The 12,857-nt window shown below is 38.4% G+C and overlaps 1 protein-coding gene across 7 annotated transcripts in view; it reads right to left on the bottom strand.

Moving 5' to 3' along the window:
• Nucleotides 1-12,857, bottom strand: part of FHIT (fragile histidine triad diadenosine triphosphatase) — a 1,530,527-nt gene that overhangs the window by 1,172,585 nt on the left and 345,085 nt on the right. The window lies entirely within an intron of this gene.

Raw genomic sequence — 12,857 nt, 5'->3', positions numbered from 1 at the left:
TTGTAACTAGTTAGAAGGAACCAGGGAACAGCCTCCGGACATTTTTCAAATGTATTTTTCCTTTAATTGGCTATAAAGGACAATAAGGACTAAGCTGGCACTACAAAGAGTCTCATTTAATGATATCCTTTTGTGTGTTACCCATTTACCAAACATGCATTTTTATTTCTGCATTCTATAGAATACTTATTCTCTACTGAGAGTTCCATTTAAATTCTATGCATGCACACGCACACATACACACACACACATACCCTTCCACCACCACTACCACCACCATCATTATCATCATGGTGTGATTTCTAAGGAACAGTCATGTCTGCGGTAAAGGTATTTGAGAGCTAAACAAAGCCTCCTGGCTAGAGATCCTGGTATCTTCCTTTCAACCCAGATCATTCATGGTATGGGTTCCCTGCAGAGCACTGGCTGTGGCCCAACCAAGCACTGCCATTTCCAGCACTGTCAGTTTCTTTAACCTTCAAGAGAACACAGACGAGTCATTCAAAGCCGACAAGTGAAGAGATGTCCTGGCAGTCTAATTTCAAACTAGGCCTCATACCAGAGTCTTTTTTATGGTTTTTAAAAGAAGTATTTTATGTTGCTCTGATGAAAACCTCTAACAGTAGTAGCTTCTGTCTGACAAATACCATAGAGAATGAAACAATAAGTCTGAAGCAAAGGGAGGGGGTAAAATTATTTTTGTTTCAATAGCCAACACACAATGAAAACAAGAAACTATTGAGGTTTAAAGAATAACCGATATTTATTCTGGTAAAGACTTTTCTCATGTCAGCACTTTACCACCGTAAGATACTGACAATAATTATGTGAATGTTGCTATAAAAAAATTAAATCTCCCAACTCATGGGTTTAAAGGTGTTTCCGCCTCTGCCTTAAACACACACACACACACACACACACACACACACACACACACACACACGTATTTCAGGTACCTCTGTCAGGATCTCCCAACTCAATTATACTGCATGGAGGAAAAATATGTATACTACTACTACTAGGATAAGAATAAACTAGTAAACAAACAAACAAACAGAATAGAATGTAAGCTGCAGTACATGTAATCTGAAGGCCTGAAGCTCATGTGTGCTAGGTTTCTGATTGAGCAGTAGTGGGGGTAAACGTGGCACAGCAGTTATCAGCCTGGACTGTGGAATCAGATCATACCCGGAAATGAATCGTGGCTTACTCATTGAGTAACCTGGTAACTGAACCTCCCTGGGGCCCAGGTTCTTCATCAACAAACTGATGTCAGTTACCCCATGGGGTTATTATAGGGATTAAGTGAGAAAATGTTATATAAAGGTGAGGAGTGGCAGAATATGCCACCCCGAAATATGCCACTTTGGCATGAGGATTATTTTGAGCTGAAGGCAGTTGAGAAGAAGCAGATATGAGAGAAGCTCTCTGTCTTCCCCCATTTGCCATAAAACAGGATATAAATTTATAAAGGTGCCCTCCCCACCTATCAGGAAAGAAAAAGTTAATCATCAGAGATAACTCTATTCACTAGCCAGAAGAGACACCACAGGAATCTATGTAACAAGCTTTACTAACTAGCCCTTCCATTAGTTCCCCCATATATTTACCTTCTCACAATTTGCAGAAACTCAAAGTCCTTTCCTTTGTCTTATCATTTCTCTAAAAATTTATTGCTCTTTTTTAAAAAGCTATTTTTAAGGTCACATTTTAATCACCCCTTTGAGCCACTCATCACTGGGTACTTCCATGTGTATGTGCAATGTACATGTTAATAAACTTCTGTTTTTTCTCATGTTAATCTGTCATTTTTCACTCTACTTTAGAGGGCCACAGCTGCAGAACCTAGGAGGGTAGAGGGAAATAGATTTAGTACAAAGACCTTAGTGCAGAGCCTGTTTCACAATGAAGCACTCAGTAGGTGAAAGCATTTCCATGATTCATGATTGCCACAAAGCATCCATGCCTTAAACAGACACCATGCCTAAGGGCATATAATGACTCTGAGGAAAGCTAGACTTGAAGAAAACACGACTTGCCCAGTCAAGCACCTTGGTCAAAACACATATTTGTTTTACTCTATAGTGTTGAGAGTTGAGTATCTAATACACAGATGAATGAGCCAGTACAGAATTTGAAATTTCAACAAAAAGGCAAGTATAATCTGCCTGATAGTAATAAGCAACTTGTTAATCTTTGAATGGATGGGCTTGCCTGTTTTCACCCATGCTACTCAAACTGTGAACCCCAGAACAGAACATCAGTTTCACCTGGGGACTTCATAGAAATGTTGAGTCTTAGGTCTCACCCTAGACCCTCTGTACACCAGAATTATAACAAGATCTCCAGGTGATTTGTATGCATATTAAAGTCTGAAAAGCACTGCTGTGGACCACAAAATTTAATGTACTGCTTATCCCACTGTGGGTGTGTTTCTGTGATCTTTACAGCTTAATAAACCACTCCAAAAGTTAGTGACTTTAAACAACAACAATTTATTTGTCCTACTTCTTCAATATTGGCAGGGCTCAGTGAGGCGGCTCATCTCTGCTCCATATGGTGTTGACTGGGGTAGTTCAACACAGACTGCAAGATGCAAGCTGGCTTCCCTTCATTCACATGCCCTTGGCTGGCCTGGCTGGGACAGCTGGGGGCTGGCTGGGCCTCTCTCCATGTCTTTGTTGTTTCTTCAGGACCTCTTTCCAAATGGAGTGGCCTCTCTCCTGCAGCATGATCAGACTTCTTTAAGTGATGGCACCAGGCTCCAAGACAGTGAAATCAGCCATCTTTAAGTCTAAATCTGGAACTGGCACCATGCATTTCTGCCATTTTCTGTTGATCAAATTGAGTCAAAAGGCAAACAAATGCTAAGGGGAGGAAAAAGACTTTATTTCTTGATGGGAGAAGAGATCTGCACAGACAGTGTGGAAGGATTTGTTAGCAACAGTTTTTGCAGACAAGCTACCACAGAGTATCTGTTGCTTTTCACTTTCTTCATCTCTCTGTTCTCTTGATTGCTCAAACAGCCACTTCGTTTCAATTACACAACTATATGCAAGGCCCCATTGGGAGCATAAGGAATTTTAAGGCATGATATCTCCCCTCAAGGAGCTTGTTATAATATAATTGGTAAAATAAGGAATACATATTTTGAAATTTTAATAACAATAAAATACTGTAATAATAAAATATTTAAGTAGCAGTGCCAGATAATAACAGAAATGATGTCCTAAGGCTATGAACCATTTATTTAATTAATCATGCACACAATAACCATCCTGAGTGTTCGGAAGAGAGAATGGAAGGGGAGGAGAATGGCCATGGAAGGAGGGTTGTGCAGTGAGTAAGACTTGCATAGTGAAATGAGTAAGGATTTAAAAAAAAAAAAAAATGGTCCAATGAAATACACACAAAGGATACAACAGAATCAAGGAGCCAAGGGAATGGGGTCATAGGGACACAAGGCCATGAATGGGTATCTCTGCACGTTCCTCAATGATGAGTATAAATTCAATGTTCCTGAAAGAATTTCCCGCCTCATAACGTCCACTTTACTTCTCCCTTTAGATATGTTCATAAGCTATTTGTGGAATCCTCACCAGCAATATAACCTTGTATTAATAATGAAGGGTTTTTATGAACCTTATAAATTTTACTATACCTTGTAGAGAGGGTGGGGGAACAAACAAACAGAAATGTAGGCATTGTCAAATGGCAACTTGTAAACTTCACCGTTCATTGTGTAGGAACTAACACTTTTGGTATTGTTAAGCAGCAACTTGTAAATTTCACTCTCCCTTAGAAAATAAAAATGGAATGAAAGGTGCTGCTTAGAAGAAACATATAAATTTCAGTCTCCACTGCAGGAAAATAAGCTCTGATTACACTACATAGTTCATACACCTCAATGTTCCAAACACTTGCTTTATTACAGATTCATGTATAATGACTTGGTTTTCCAACAACAGGGAATGAAATTTACAAGTTGTTATTTAACTTTTTTAGGAGTGTATTTTCCTTCCATCTCTTTTTTTTCTTCTTTCCCCCTACCCACCCCAGAAACCTAATATGAGCAATGGGATTTCTGAATAGTACCATACATTAATTCCTTCAATAACAATGATTAAAACATTTTAAACATTGTTCTTAGGGCCTCCTGATACCACATATAAAAGTGGGGAATGACACAGCTTTTGGCCATACAGTTCAAACAATTGTTCTTTACCTTGTTGGGGAAGAAGAGGGCTTATTAAAAGTTTATAATAAGCAGTATTACTAGTATTTAACTTCTATTTGTTGTTGAAAAGAACTGAGCCTATAATTTCAGAGGCTTCCAAGCATTTTCATAAATATACCCATTAGATATTCAATAGCCAGTGGATTTGAATGATTTTGCCATTTATTCAAACGGATAGCTGTCCTGGACAGGAAGGATAGAAGCATTGGAAGAAAGTGTTAGAACTACATTTCCGTAAAGTCATGACAAGAAATAAAGAAAGAAGGGGAGTCAATACTAAAAGTGTCAGCACAATGATATCCTAATAAAAGGTGTTCTAAAAGAAACTTTTAGGTGTTCTAAAATAAAGTCATAAAATGCCATACCAAGAAATACTGTCAAAACAAAAGTCAGGTACAATACAGCTCAGAAAGAACCAAATACATCTTTACATCAGGGAGTAAAAATATACACAGATATAATATCCACAATTTTCTTAATTTATAGATTTTGAATAGATAATATACATACAAAGTGAAAAATCGAAACACACCAAAGAACATTGAAAAACGTCTTCCCACTCATGCTGTTAATGATCTCTGTACCTTCTTCAACATATGCATATGTGAACATATACACACATTTTAAATTTCCATGACTACAAATAATGGCATATTCTAACCCATTTTTCACTTATCAATGTCATAGAGATGGTTCTATATAGACCCATTTTTGTGATGGCCTAATTTTATTACAAAGATTATAAAGCATAGATATTCCATAATTTATTTACAGATTCTCCTACTGCTTGGACACTTAAGCTGTTTTTAATCATTTGTTGTTAAATGCAATGGCATGGTGAATATTTTTGTACATAGAATTTTGTGCACCTGCATGACTATAGTTCTGAAATAAATTACTAGAAATGGAACTGCTAGGTCAAAAGGTATATATGCATTCTATTTTGATAGTTATAGCCAAATAGCTTTCCAAAGACAATATAACAATTCATGCTTCTATTCATGATACCAATACATCTTACATTGAAGGAATTCCAAAACAACCAAAAGTTCATCATTTTTCTGCCAACTGATCCTTTCTCTCTTAAAAGGAGTGGGGGTAAAAATCACCCATTTTTGCTTATAACCATAGGCAGTTATAATTATTATTGCCCAAGATTCAAGGCCATTTCATTACCCACTGCACCACTGTCCTCACTGTGGTATAATTCTAACTGGTCAGATAGACCTTTAATTTGCAGACCTTCTCAGAATACAGATTATCTGCATTCTGCAGACATCTGCAGAAAGCCATCCGCAAGTGCATATTTCATGGCTGAATATTTTTACATAACATCAGCTGGAACCCATCGTTCCAGCATTCTTGCCAAGTGTCACAACCTGCTGTATTATATCAATAAGCAGTTTCAATTAGTCATTTTCTCCCCAGGGTGACGACAGCTATAATAGCATGCAGTAGTCTTATGAAGTTTGTAATATAAAGTGGAGATGGGAGTATTAAAAGGAAGAGAATACAGAATTAGAATCGCATAAAAAAATACATCTCCCAAATAGTCATTTGGGGAAATGACAACATTTTTGAAACAGTATTCAAGAATGAATACAAAAATGCAATTACTTTTGAAAAGTCAGATAAATAAATTTGCCATGGGAACACATTCTTGCCCCAGATAGAACCCTAGTTTTTACTGGCTAATTAGTCATTAAGCACCATCTGAAAAACAACTGTAAATGAAAGAATATTGGGTAAATAGAAATAAAACTTAAGGCTTAACAGAATTGTAAAATGAAAATAAATGCCAACAGAGAATACTACTTTGAACGCATTGGATCGTAGTAAATTAATTAGAAGGAATGACGCAGTTGCTCTGCCCTCAAAATTTATCCCTAATCTGTTACTACTTCCTACTTTGTGTACTAAGATTACCAGGCTCCAAACCATGCTTGCCTTCCCTGGCACACAGCCAGAGCCTTCTGACTGGCCACCTGCCTCTCTTCTTGTCCCCTTCATCCTCTTCTTTACACAGCAGCTGAAATGATCTTCTAAAAAATATAAATCAGATCACATCATTTCCTTCTTTTCAGCCCTCTACTGGTTTTGCTCATAATTAAAATCTAAAATCTTTACCATTTCTGGCAAGGCCACATAGGGAATCCATCCGCTACTTCTTTCTCCTCCCTACACTGGCCTCTATCAAGCACAGTCCCAGCTCAGACCCTCAGGTCTTGCTGCTTCTGGCTAAAAGGCTAGACCCCCAAATATTCAGATGTATTCCTTCTTCACTTCATTCAGGTATGTCCTCAAATGTCACCTCATCACAAAGAGATTATGTGACCACCCAATCTAAAAAATAACCCAAAACTCTTTACCAAATGCAAGCAGATTTACTTTCCTTATATCATTTAACTCCACTCGACATTATATCATGTAGTTAGATGTATATCTGTTCATTCTCTATATCCCCTACTAGAATGTAACTTCAATGAAGATGAGAAGAAGCAAAGATAAAAATTGTGCATCCCAACTAGACACAAAAACATACTATGACTGTGAACTATACCCATTGACATGGTTTGGTTGTGTGCCCACCTAAATCTCATCTTGAATTGTAACTCTTATAATTCCCACATGTCAAAGGCAGGGCTAGGTGGAGATAAGTGAGTCATGGGGGCGCTTTCGCCCATACTGTTCTCATGGTAGTAAATAAGTTTCACAACATTTGATGGTTTTATAAATGGGAGTTCCCCTGCACAAGCTCTCCTGCAGCCATGTAGGACATGCCTTTCTCCTGGCCTTGCACCATGATTGTGAGGCTTCCCCAGCCATGTGAAACTGTGAGTCCATTAAACCTCTTTTTCTTTATAAATTACCCAGTCTTTATTAGCAGTGTGAGAACTGACTAATACACCCATAGTTGAGAAAACAGCATATACCTTACTTTGGTTAAATTCATTCAACTCAGCAAACATTTACTAAACTCTTATTAGATATGAAATTCCAGAAACATACATCCCAGTGTCTATCCATTATATAGTTTAGAGACAAAAACTTGCATATAATTTGGGAGGCAAGATGTGAAATATAAACTACTGAAATGACAACTAAAAAGTGTTAATGATCAAAAGCCAACATGAGTAGGGCAGGCAATAAGTGTCAGAAAGTTCTGAGGAGGAGAGACTTGTGTAGGCTGAGACGGTGAAGGAATGGTTCAAAAAGAAGGATGGAGAAGATCTGGGAAAGGAAACCAGGAGGAAGAAGGCATTTGGGGTGAGAGCACAGCAGGGGCAGACACATAGATTATACCAGTATTCCCCAAACATTAGAGCATGGAACCTTGGTGTTATATGGTCCACTGACAGGACAAACCAAAGAATAATAAAGTTATATCTCTTTCCATTTGATTTTAATCTTTCTAATACATGCAATGAAAAAGTATTAATTCAGCATTAATATTTTAAAACACCTTTGTAACACTTGCCAATCTGAATGGCATTTTACTTTTTATTTTTTGTACTTCTCTTTAAAATTTTACTCCCTATTTATGATAAGGGATTTTATTTATGGAATAACATATAATTTTATTCATATGTAAACTTCTATGGGTAAAAAAAAGTGAGTTGCTTTAATGGCAGTCAGTCATGGACTAAATATCTGGGTCACTACCTACCCAGACACAAAGCAGAGCTAACCTTTAAAGTAAGCTGAAGGGGCTCAGTGGAAAAGAGAAGAAAGTTAAGCTCTTGTCAAGATGATGCAGGGGGCCTCATGTCAGGCTAAGGATTCTGGAAAATATTCTGTAGGATTGTGGTTTCCCAACTCGTAACAAGGTCACACCCTTTATATTTGAGTGTGGCATGCTTCTTATTTTCAAGACAGCATGAAATATGGCAATCTTCAATTCCATTATACCATTTCATTATACAAGCTTAAACACAAAGTGGAAAGAAGTAAATACAACTTTATACTATATGTGATTTACAAAAGCACAATCACAACTACAGTTTTAAGTTTTGTTTTTAAAGGTGTCTATATCTATTATGATATGGGCAAGAAACAGATGACACGCAAAATACTCAAATAGGGTAATCTGCAGAAATGCTTAGAAAGTGTAGTCATGGTGTGGAGAAACCAAGGATTAATGCAATACCCAGGAACAAGGTGGGAGCCTACTTAGAGAGTTCACAGAGAACTGCCCAAGCAAAGAGCAAAGCAGAGAGTGGGTAGGAAAGGATAAATGGAAGATAACCAATATGCAAACAAGGCTATTTTCACATATTTCGAATACTTACCAGGTCTTCAAATACTTCACCTGTCTAATCACTAGCTGTATATTTTTTATAGGGAATAAGAGTGCATAGGCCAGGCACAGTGGCTCACGCTTGTAATCCCAGCACTTTGGGAGGCCGAGGCAGGTAGATAACAGGGTCAGGAGATCGAGACCATCCTGGCCAACATGGTGAAACCCCATCTCTACCAAAAATACAAAACTTAGCTAGGTGTGGTGGCATGCGCCTGTAGTCCCAGCTACTCAGGAGGCTGAGGGAGGAGAGTTGCTTGAACCAGGGAGACAGAGGTTGCAGCAAGCCGAGATTGCACCACTGCACTCCAGCCTGGGCGACAGAGTGAGACTCTGTCTCAAAAAAAAAAAAAAAAAAAAAAGAGTGCATACAGCATGGACTTAAACCTCAGCTTGCCATTCACTTCTGTGTGAGTTTCTTAAGCTCAATTAATTTAGTTTTTTCAATAAAATGGGAGATAATAATAGTATCCACTATAAGGCTGGTGTGAGAAGCAAATGAGTAAATGTATGTAAAGCACTTAGCATAGCATTTGCCTAAAATAAATATGCATGCTTTGGGAAAATGGGGGAGGGTCATGTGAGCTGCCAAAATAGTCAAGAGAAATTTAAGAGAGAAAAGCTTAAGATTGCAGAAATTACCAATTTAAATTGCATTAACTTAATATTTCATATGAGTTGTCCAAAACATCCCATGTTATTCAACTATTCCATTTCATTGATAAAATACTTCAAAGGCATACAAAGAAGGAAAATTGCCTAGATAGGTAGAGGCAGGTGGGGTTATAGTGGTGGTCATCAGTCGTAGTGGCAGGGAATAGGCAGTAAAGGCCTCCTTCAGAAGGTAATATTTAAAATAAGACCAACTGAAACATAAAAGGAGTTAACTAAGTGAGGTGAAAAGTGCCCAAAGCAGAGGAAACCCAACATGCCAAGGACCTGGGGAAGAGGAAACCTCCTGGATTCAACATATTGCACGATCAACATGTGGAAGAGTAAACAAGGCGTGGGGAGAACTGTAGCTGGAGCGGTAGAAATTTTTCAGTCATGTTTAAAGAATTTAAATTACATTTATCCCAAGGGTAACGAGAAACCTTTGAAAGACTTTTAAGCAGGAAAAAGGCATGATCCCATGATAAGATTATCATCATTAGAAAACCACTACTAAAGAGAACAGGGAGGCATTAGAGAGATTTGAGTTAAGGACTGAACAAGAAAAACAATGTTTCAAATTTCATTTTTATTATTTTATTGTTTGCAAAAATCGTAAACTGCCACAGACGATTTCTCTGAGGGCTAACTGTATAAAGTATAGGTTTATTTGGTAACTCACTCATTCTGCAAGGTATTTATTAAGCACCTAATACGTATACCAGAACTATGCAAAGATAGGGGATGGAGGAGAAAACTCACAAATGAGCAGTCTAAAAAGTGCTAAGACTTGAAAGGCAAACAACACTTCTGAGTGGTGGGTAAAATGCCAAAGGTGGACCAGGCAGTGTCTTTGCTAAAACATTTTTCGGTATGGCTGAAACATAAAATGCATGGGCCGTATTGAACCACTCCTTTAACAAGAATTTATTGAGCACTGACTGTATGCTGGTATCATATAGCATTGGTGATATGGTGGTGTATGAGAAATCACTTAAAATATAACAGCAACAACTTTTTTTATTGTAAATAAGGCTGGGCTGATTATCAAGACTACATGAGAAAGAAAAACAGAGACGTGAAGAACAGTGCCTTCACTTAAGGAGGGTTGGAATGGCAATAAAATATTTTTAATTAAAACTTATCTGCTGAGAATAGACAGCCTTTGAAAGCTTGTGTAAACATAAATGAACTACGTAAATATATTCATGATATTATAGCTTTTAAATAACATTATAACTTTTAAAATGTCAAATCCTTTGAATACGAAATGCCATCCCCTCTCCCCAAAAACATGACCACCATGAATTGTCCAGTTGATCTTAAATCAAAAGCCACTTACTTAAAAGTGAAATGTTCATTCTTTACACTTACTAGAAAAGTTGCTTCAGATATGATCAGACCTTCCCTTTGTCTTCAGAGAATTCTGCTGCCAAAACAGACCCAACAAGCCAGCCAAGGTCCACCTGGGGCAGCTTAGGGAAGGGGCAAGTCATGTTCCCTGCCCAACACTATCTTTTCCAACTTAGCCCCTGATCATGCCAAGACATCACAGTGTAATAATAGTAATTTAATAATGTAGTCGGCCAGGCTCTGCCCACAGTAGAAAGCATGAGAAAATAAATGAGGCTTGAAAGCTAAACAGAGAGAAACTTCTCCAGGCAGTGCCTGCAGCAGTGAGATACCTGGTAATGAAATACCCACTCATCTCCATTCATTATGCAGGAGGCAAACCTTAAAAGAGAGTCTAGAAAGATGGAACTCTCAAAATAGAAATAAATAAATAAGCTCACCTGCCATGGTGGGGTCTCTGAAAATGACTTGGAAAGACTGCCTATAGAATTTCTGTGGGGATGCAGCAAAGTTTTGTCAGATGTCCAGGGAGGTAATTATTCCCGACTTGCTTGGGCACATTTGCTGGATAAATTGGCCTCTTTACCTTCATCTCCCCATGTGTGCACCAGATAAAGAAACTGTGTTTAAACTCTACAGTGTTCTTCCTGGCTTTTACCATGAAAAAGAAATAAAAATGCATCCTGGGTGCTTGGCAAATCAGCCCAGTGTCAGATGGGGACCCATTATCCTTGACCTTCACATTTTTGCCCCTTGGGACTCACAGAAAATCCTCAAAAACTCTTTTGGGTAAAGATATATGACATCTAGGAGGTACACACCTTCAGGAGAAAGAAATTGCCTTTGCAATGTAAAAGTTGCAAAAGTAGAAGTTAGTGAATTCTTTACTTTTTATTTCCATTTTTGTCTATCTGCTCAAATTTTTAAAATTTACCTACAGATGCTGGAAGCCTTGTTTACTCAACCATGTTATTAACATGTTAAGCTATCAGCCATTTCTCTCCCTTCCCTGCTTTCCTCTCCAATCACCAAGACAACGCTAACATTTCTCCATCTTATCTTCTTTAAAGAAAAATTCTGACAGGTAACTATCTGCCATCTACTACCACTTCCAGAACCAGTAATGAAATGTCAGAGGAGAAACAGTTAATGAAAATTGTGGAATCCTACTTTGCATCCTCTCACAGTCAATACATGTACAATTAGAGATGCCTTTCAGCATGTGGTATAACTAGTATAAATTAAACTTTGAATAACACTTGATCATTAAAAATCAAAAATCATTAATGTTAACCAAATACGCAGTAAACATCTTGCTTCATTGGCCATAAAAGCCCTTTAGCTCAGCTCAACTAGTGTGGTAGATTTAATATTGGGATTCGTTTAGATGGTGCTTTTTAGTAAGAAACCAAGGAACATGTCTACAATCTGCAAGTGGTTTACGGGAATAAAAACTGTGCCTAATTATCCCACATGGGTTTACCTAAGTTGTCATTTTTTTACAAAATTTCTCAAGTTTCTCCATAAACGTTTAGGGAAGAAATGACATAGAATGGTAGTTAAGAGTTCAGACTCTGGAGTCAAATGCTGTGTGTGTTTCATTCCTGCCTCTGCTACTTGCTAAACATGACACTGCCATAACCATTTTTCTTCACTTCTCAGAGCCTCCAGTTCCCTATAGGTAATATGAAGAAAACACTACTCATTCACAGGGCTACTGTGAGGAAGAAACAAGATAATGTGCACAAAGCATTTTAAATAGTGACCAGAACCTTGTAAAGATTGAGTAAATGCAAGCTGGTCCTCCTAACTGATACCTTATTCATTCAATAATTACACTTCCTAAAAGAGTCTGCTAACTACGTATTTAAAACATATTCATGAGGTGGAGCCAAGATGGCAGAATAGGAACAGCTCCAGTCTACAGCTCCCAGAGTGAGCGATGCAGAAGACGGGTGATTTCTGCATTTCCAACTGAGGTACCAGGCTCATCTCACTGGGGAGTGTTAGACAGTGGGTGCAGGACAGTGGGTGCAGCACACCGAGTGTGAGCTGAAGCAGGGTGAGGCATCGCCTCACCTGAGAAGCACAAGGGGTCAGGGAATTCCCTTTCCTAGTCAAAGAAAGGGGTGACAGACGGCACCTGGAAAATTGGGTCACTCCCACCCTAATACTGCGCTTTTCCAATGGTCTTAGCAAACGGCACACCAGGAGATTATACCCCGCACCTGGCTCAGAGGGTCCTACGCCCATGGAGCCTCGCTCATTGCTGGCAAACCAGTCTGAGATCAAACTGCAAGGCAGCAGCGAGGCTGGGGG

The sequence above is a fragment of the Nomascus leucogenys genome, chromosome 21 (genome assembly GCF_006542625.1).
Source record: "Nomascus leucogenys isolate Asia chromosome 21, Asia_NLE_v1, whole genome shotgun sequence".
NCBI classification, from domain to species: Eukaryota; Metazoa; Chordata; class Mammalia; order Primates; family Hylobatidae; genus Nomascus; species Nomascus leucogenys.
The sequence above is the reverse complement of the archived record's forward strand: the minus strand, read 5'-3'. Positions and strand labels throughout refer to the sequence as shown.